Raw genomic sequence first — 9,139 nt, forward strand, 5'->3', positions numbered from 1 at the left:
TAATATGAATAGTCTACTAGCTAGAAAGGAACATAGAAATTATGGGGATGGGTTGTGTAGCAATGGGGAGATGAGAGATCTCTAGGACAAATAGCACTGCTTCTTGTTTAAACAAGTGAAAATTTATATAGAATGCTCCTGTTAACATCATTTCACCATAGATTTTGGTACCCCACAACCCCCACACAAAATATAGACTTTGCAGTTGGGTTCTCCTTCCACCACTAGGAGTTTCTTGTTGGGATCTGCCCCAAAATATTAATTCTACCTCTTGTTGTAACCTTCTTTCTTATTCACTGTAGCAATATTTTAGCTGCATGATCATATTTGCTGTACATTACTACATGTAATATATGCAGCTGACAAAAACATGTCAAAACTATCTATTTAAGGTAAAAAAAAAATGCTTCACTGGTATCAAACTTGACATATGCTTCTACCAACTCTCTTTTTTCATGCTAAACCTAGTTATTGCTGTCTGATGATTGGACTTGCAGTAGGAACCCTGCCCAGTCTAAACTATTCATCATGGGCTTGTCCTTGATATCTTTGGGCCATATCATACTGAATCTCCACCCGTCTAAATGACCAAACAGAACTTTCTGTCACAGATGAAGTCATGCAGCTGTATGTACTCAGAAACAGGTCACCAAAATCAATCAAGTGCACAAGAACAGTTAAATTAAGAGGAGGAAGTAAAGGTTTAATACAGTTATTACTGACAACTGACCAAAGAATGGAACCACCCTTCTCTCACATGTGCAACACCTCAGATAGATTTATTTATCTAGTTATTTATTTTAGTGGCCTGCCTAAGATATGACTACTCACGAAATGGAATTTCATGTTCATACAAGGATTTTAGTAGAATTTTCAACAACTGCAAGTTAAGGTTGTCTACACTCATATAGAATGAAGATTTGTGATTTGACTGATGCAGATAGGTAAATCTACTTATCACTCATCCCTAGTTCCTACACCTGATTTTTCACCTAATGGCTATCCTTCTGGTGATAAACCTCCACATCCTTAGGTAGGCTGGTATTTGGGCAACAGCTTCAAAGTACGCCTCTGAGGCCGTATGAAGTCTTACCAGGTCTGCAGAACTTGCCAGAACTTACATTTTGTCAGAATGGCCTTTAAGAAGCTAGAGCAGTCCTAGTGAACATCCAAACATTCAAGGACTGTCACTACACATGCTCCCTGTCTGTACTTTTGATGGCTGCATGTCTCCCATATTCCCTTTAAAAAACATTATGAAGCCACTCCTTGCATCCTCTGCAGGTGGAAAGGAAGGGATTTTTTTTCCATATTTGAAGTGACCATAAGAAAATCTATAGAGGAAAAAATGAGTTAGTGTAGAGGAGGTAGAGGACTGCATTTCAGGAGATTTTATTATATTTTAAATTATTATATTATATTCAGGCTTTGGATGCACCCTGAGGTTTAGTACTTTGTCCACTCATGACCCAGTTCACCTCCATGGCATGATACTGATGTAGTATAGAACTTTCTGGAGGGAAGGGCCCTGTACACATTTGAAAAGTATTCAGTAATTTCATCATCGTTATCATGCCTCCAAACTTTCTGTGTAATTACATTGTACTCCCCAAAAAAGATATTCAAAAATTATGTATTAAATAACAGAAATATCCCATTACATATTGCAAGAATGAACCATCTAGCCAAACTATATCAGTTAAGAGATGACCACTAAAGATGGGCACAAATTTAAAAAAGGAATCACCAACAAATTTAAAAAAGGAATCACCAAATTAGTTCAAAAATTGCTAATTCATTGATTCGTATTTGTATGAATCAATGCCCCCAATGAATATGAATCAATGCATTTTAGCAGTTTTAAATCCATTGATCTGTTGAGCTATAAAATGGGGGCTCCAGATACCTACATACATCAAATACACAGAGACGTTTCCTCTGACTCTCTTCTGCAGTCTCTCCATGTTTGGTGAAGTTTGGGTTTCGGACATTCGGGTTATACAGCCACAAAGAGGCCCACCACCAGGAAAGTGCCCTTTAGCAGCTAGCTTGGGGAAATCCAATCATCACCAAGCTTGGAGGGATTGTAAAGGAGAGTCATGGGAAGCTTCTCTGTGATTTTGGTATCTCTTGAGATAGGAAACTTTCCTGTGAAAGCCCTCTTTGTGGCTATATAACTCAGACATCTGAAACCCAAACTTCAACAAACTTGCAGGGTTTGTAGAGGAGAGTCAGAGGAAGCTTCTTTGTTATTTCAGTGTCTCTGGGTGCTGGGGAACATTTTATAGGGTTTTAAAATGAAAAATGAATTGATGAATTGATTCATCAGTTCATGAGGAACAATTCATAAATTCATAAATTCACATATCAAAGTGAATCACAATTTTTCTGATTTGTGCCCATTGTTAAATAACTGAAGCAATATCTATTTTAATTGAATATTAATGTATTTATTCTTCCAATATTTTAAAGTTTCCAAATCATAAATTTCTGTCTGCTGATTATAATAAAAAGAAAGATTAATAATTCATTGTTTATTTATTTGTTTTGTTTTTATGTTGCTTTTCTTCCAGTGGAGGGACTCAAGACTGCTCACACATAGTTAAAACAAATAGGAATTTTAAATCAAAATAATCAAACAATTAAGAACAATTAAATAAAACAATATTGAAATAGTCATCTATTAAAAAGAAGAAAACAGGAGAGAGTCAAGGCATGTATTTTCAAACCACTATTATATCAATATATTATTTTTATTACATACCGACAGGGTGGATTAGAAATGCTACCTAGGGAAATCTGGTCAGGATTTTGCTCTGATTTACTCTAAAACCATACTTAAACCACTGAGCTATCCAACAGCTCTGTATCATTGTCATCATTTTAGAACAGGAGAGCTGGAATGTTTGTGCCTTTTCAATATTTTTTTAAAGGAGGGAAAGGGAATGGAATGACTGGAAATAGGGAGCGGCTGAGGGTGTGTCATGACTGCCTTGTGTAAAACTACTGAGACAAACCATAAATCGAAAAGTTTTTAAAAGGATGGGGGGACTGCATCTGCAATTTCTGAGGGCATGTGAAACCTCCTTCAGACCAGGACCTCAAAGATGACATCAAGGATCAGAAAGACAACTGTGGGAGGAGTAAATGCATACAAGTATGTGAAAATATATAAGCTACCGGATGACTAAAACAGCATGAATCAGCTCCGTGATTTCTCAAGATACCTGAGAATCTCTTGTGTCAGTGAATTGTTCTTCAGATTCTGTACATTAGAAAACAAAATCCTCCCATTAGTATAAATTATAGACAATTGTATGCATGGATTGTTATTGTCTCTTATTTTTATCAAGTCTGTATCATGGGTGTCAGAGACACAGCTGAGTTGTTCTTATTTCCAGAAATAAACATTCAGCTTCAAATCAATATGCAAGAAGAGGTAAACACACATATATAAGACATAATTTTTCTATTATCTTATGTTGCACCCTGTCCATGTTGGGTAGTTAAAAGAGGAACAAAAATGAATGAACCTTTCTTTTTGCAGAGCAAATTTTCTAAAACAAACTAACACTGAAGAATCCTATGGTTGTATAAAACAACTGTATTATTTTTCAGCCCAGTCCTTATCCTGTTTATGCAGAAGTAAATCTTACAATGGGGTTTACTCCCAAAATGTGTTTGGAATTGCTGGTTAATTTATAAATAGTTGACTTTTTCCTAATGAAAGCCTCATGTAACTTGCTTCTGAGCAGATATGCACAGGATTTCATATTTATTCTTGCTTTGAGAACCTCGGCCTTTCACTTCCAGCAGAGTAGCAGCAGGTTTGCCTGGATTTGTTCTAGGCTTCAAAGTACTGCAAGTGGTTGCTACGGTGATGTTGTAATAGACATGCCACTCCTAAATCAAGTCAAACAAGTTTTCCTCTGGATGGATTTATTAGGCCTCTCAACTTGCAATCGCTCATTCACTCAAGCTCTCTAAGCATGGAGGTAATTATATGCCTTCCTCAACCCTTGCAATCTTTATAAGCAAAGAGTGCACTGCAAACAGGCATTTTCTGTACTTTGACCACTGTACACTGTTTTCTCAGAGTTTATTAGACCATTCTGTAAGATCAAACTTGTAGGGTTCAAAATGATGGCTATTGTAGCTGTCAGGGCTGCCAAGGAATATAAAGGGAGCCCTAAAAAGCTATGCTACTACATAGCCCCAAATTATTCCAGATTTTTGGACACTTCCCTATCCAGTTGTTTTTCAGCGTACAGACATCTGACCACCTTTTAGAGTGGTTAGCCAGAGTGAAGCCATTTCCAGGTTAACTGACAAAGCCATACATTAATTATATAAATTGATCTATTTTCTCCCAGTTCATGGGTTGCTGTGGTGATTATAGGAAAACTTCAATGCAGTCAAGTTAGTACTTGTTTTACAGAGTGGCCTGCAAACAGTGCCTAGAAAGCAATGGAGTTCTAGGAATGAAGGGTGGGAGGACAGTATATAACAAAACAAAGTATCTATGCAAAAATGCAAAAAGCAATAGCAAACAGTGTTTCTTTTGCCACCTTGGACTGATACAAGGATGACATAAAATTTAGCAATTCCTTCTAAAAGGTCCTTTGCTAATAACTTTTTGGAAGTAATTGGGTGCTATTTGTTACAGCAGAACAGAAAACCAGGCCATGAAGCCTTCCAACTACATCTTTCACAAGATGAACCAATTTAGGTGCCTGTAGGTGTGGGTCACTCCAAGAATGTAGAATTTTGGGTGTTGACGACCAAGAATTCTAATTATGTATCTCTAATTATGTCTCTCCAAATGTTATTGGACTGCACGTCGCATGAACTCCAGTCATCATGGCCAATAATCAAGGCTGATAGATGTTGTAGTCCAATATGTTGAAGTACTGGATGCCCACCATCCAACCAGTGGGATGATATGCAATGAGGTAGTCCCCCTCTAGCCATTCTCAGATAACTAGATGGCTTAGTCTCACCTCAGATCTGTTTTTAAAAGATACATAAATGCTCACTCACGACAGTGGCATAGCAGGTTCCTGAAGATGTTCACAAGGAAGAAGCTATGACACTCATCCTGCTGCGTGTTGAGGAGAATGGGGTAGAATGATATAGTAACATGTAAGGAAAGTCAGGTGAAGTTCCATGTAAAATTATCAGCAATAGGAGCTCTGAGAGATAAACAGAATAGAGAATGGGGTGTCAGGAGGTCTGCAAAAATATTCTGGAAATGGCAAATACTTTGATGACAGAGGGGGAAAAATTGATTGCATACAACTTCAGACAAAACATAAATGGAAGAAGTGGCAAAAACACAACCATGATGAAATGTATAGCTGAGGATCCAAAGCTCTTGCTGGGAACAAAAGAGAAGAGTAGACATGTGGGATCTTAAAGAATAAGTCATTATTATTATTATTATTATTATTATTATTATTATTATTATTATTATTATTATTATTATTATTATTATTATTATTATTATTATTATTATTATTATTATGAATGTTATAAATACCTCAGAATACTGGAAGCAGATAACATTGTGCACACAAAAGTTAAGAACTGACAAAAAGAAATATATCAAAAGAATATAGAAAATCTTAAAATCAACATTAAATTGTGGAAATGCAATCAAAGCCATAAATACATGGGCAGTTCCAGTAATTAGATACCCAGCTGGAATAATAGATTGGAGTCAAAATGAATTAGAAGAACTGGATTGAAAAATATGTAAACTAATGAACATGCATCACACACTACATCTAAAAAGTGATGTGGAGAGATTACATTTACCACGAAAAATCAGAGGCCGTGGATCACTGCAAATACAGCAGATAGTAAAGGAGAAAAAGAAGAATTGTTATATCAGTACAAGCAGAGAGAAAAATGGAGAATATTTTGAAAACAACAGAAACAAAGGATCAATATAAGAAACAACAATTTGAAAATAAATTAAACAGTTGGAAAAAGAAACCACTACATGGACAACACCTGAGAATTATTGGTGGAAAGCATGACCATAATTCAACATAGGCATGGCTAAAACTGGGGACCCTTAAGAAAGAAACCAAAGGCTTGATTCTTGCTGCACAAGAACAAGTGCTCCAAACCAACATGATGAAAGCTAAGATCCAAGGAATTAGTGCTAACATCAAATGTCAACTCTGCCAAGAAGAGGATGGAACTGTGTCACACCTCATCCGCGAATGTCCAAAGATTGCACAGACAGATTACAAAGTTAGACATGATAGAGTGACAAAGTTGGTGTGCTGGTCATTATGCAAAAAATATACCTTGCCAGCCTCCAAAACCCATGGGAACTACAGGTAGAGAAGGTGTCAGAAAATAAGGAAGTCAGGATCTGTGGGATTTCCAGATCCAAATACATAGACACTTTGAACATAACACATTAGACATAGTAGTAATAGAATGAAGAAATGTCTGGATCATTGACACTGCAGTTCCAGGGGATGCCAGAGTTGAAAATAAAGAACTGGAAAAACTAACAAAGTACAGAACCTCTGGAAGAAACACACTTCAGTAGTCCCCATAGTCATTGGGGCTCTGGGAACAATATCAAGAAATTTCACACAGTACTATAAGCAGTTGCAGATCCCAGAAAGTACACCATCAGAGCTACAAAACCCAGCAATATTAGGAAAAGCTTACATAATGCACCGATATTTAACAGATACTTTGGTTTTTGGTTAAAACCTGTATCTATTATATTTTTATTTATTTATTTATTTATTTATTTAATTTATATCCCGCCTATCTAGTCGTGGTGGACTACTCTAGGCGGCCAACAACAGAGATAAAATACAATAACATAAAACAGCCTAATTACAACAACAATTAAAAATAGGGGAACAATAAAGGAGAGAAGAAAATCAAAAGTAATCTGCAGAGAAGGCCTGCCGAAACATCCAAGTCTTTAATAGGTTCTTAAAGGTGCCCAGCGAGGGAGCTCCGCGAATGCCAGGAGGTAAGTTATTCCAAAGGCGAGGAGCCACCGCCAAGAAGGCCCTATTTCTTGTTTTCTCTTTTCGGGCCTCACTCAGCGTTAAGCTCCTCAGCCTCACCTCCTGGCTCGCCCGTGTGACCCGGGTAGAACTTGGTGGGAGTAGGCGTTCCGCCAGGTATCGAGGCCCTAAACCGTTTAGGGCTTTATACGTAAGCGTTAACACTTTGAAGTCGATGCGGAACCTGATGGGCAGCCAATGCAATGCGGCCAGAGTGGGCGAAATATGTTGGGATTTTTTCACTCCACTGAGTAATCTGGCCGCCGCATTCTGCACCACCTGTAATTTCCGCAGCAACCTCAAAGGAAGCCCCACGTAGAGCGCATTACAGTGGTCTAATCTTGAGATTACGAGTGCGTGTACTAAGATGGTGAGCGCCCTCACATCCAGGTAGGGCCGCAGCTGGGCTATCCGCCTGAGGTGAAAAAAGGCGGTGCGGACCACCGACGCCACCTGTGACTCCATGGAGAGCACCGGGTCCAGATGGATCCCCAAGCTGCGTACACCATCCTTTGCAGGGAGAGTCACCCCCCCAAAAGAGAGGGAGTTTCCCAAATCCCCAACTGTGGGAGGGCCCACCCTCAGTACTTCCGTCTTGTCCGGGTTCAGCCTAAGCCCGTTCTCCTGCATCCATTCCAGTATAGTCCCCAGGCAGCGCTGAAGGCACAGGATGGCTTCTCCTGCAGTTGGCAAAAAGGAGATGTAGAGCTGCGTGTCGTCCGCATACTGGTGACACGAAGCACCACACCCCCTGATGACCCCACCCAGCGGCCTCATATAGATGTTAAATAGCATTGGGAAGATAATCGACCCCTGTGGAACCCCACAATTGAGGCTCCACAGGGCCGAGACTCTCTCCCCAAGCTGAACTCTCTGGGGGCGGTCCTCCAAGAAGGAACGGAGCCAGGACAATGCCAGGCCACCTATTCCCAACTCGGAGAGCCTCCCCAGGAGGATACCGTGGTCAATGGTATCAAAGGCCGCTGAGATGTCGAGGAGGACCAACAGGGACACTTTGCCCCTATCGGCCTCCCTCAATAGGTCATCACACAGGGCGACCAAAGCCGTTTCTGTGCCGTGGCGCGGCCTGAAGCCCGACTGGAATGGATCCAGGGCATCTGTTTCATCCAGGAGCGCTTGAAGCTGGTCGGCCACCACCCTCTCGACTACCTTGCTATACAATACCAGACAATGTTTTTATAATTTTGATTGTGCTTGGTGTTTTTGAACAACAACAACAACAACAACAACAACAACAACAACAACAACAACAACAACAACAACTGTAGAGTTGCAAAGCTGGAAGGGACTCTATGGATCATAGAGTCCAGCCCCTCTCACAGAGGCATAGTGGGGAACTGAACTCCCAGTCTCTGGCTCCACAGCCAGAGACCTAAGCCACTCTACACCCAGCATCATATTAGTAATCAGCAACTGTGAACCAGAAGATAAAAGACAAGAAGAGAGAGAGAGTGAGCCATCCCTCATAAGTCTATAGAGGAGGGAAAAGACAGAGAGGAGAGAGATAGAGAGATAGTGGAAGTTATGGAAAGGGTGAAAGAACTGAAGGTGGGAGAAAAGGGGGAGGAGTTAGGAAAGACGGGCAGAAAGGATGTAGATGTTTTCTTGACAATGGAGGAGGGGGAGAAATCAGGGGAAACAAGAAAAGTGGTAGTTATAGAAGACGAATGGCAGGAGGAAGAAGGAGGACCAAAGGTGTTTAAGATACCTCAGAATGGAGCAATAAGTGATGGAAGTCGCAATAACAAAGAATCAGATATAAAAGGGAAGGAAGTGAAATTGACAATAGAAGGATTAGGACCCAAAGAATGGACAGTACTGGTATACTCTCGAGGATGGGGTCCCTGGAGGAAGGTAATCCAGCCAGGGCCTCTCCGACCAAACGAGAAACCACCCGAGGAAGACTGGTCTCATCCTCCCTGTTGTGGGATGATATGTGCTGTCAGGAGTGGCTGTTTGAGGAAGACAACAGACCAGGAATGGTTTGGATATGCTCCCCATTGAAGAAAGAAAGTTATGAAGATATTTTATATAATATTTATATAATTGGAGGGTAGTTACTGGGAAGAGAG

Source organism: Pogona vitticeps, chromosome 4 (genome assembly GCF_051106095.1).
Source record: "Pogona vitticeps strain Pit_001003342236 chromosome 4, PviZW2.1, whole genome shotgun sequence".
Classification (NCBI taxonomy): Eukaryota; Metazoa; Chordata; class Lepidosauria; order Squamata; family Agamidae; genus Pogona; species Pogona vitticeps.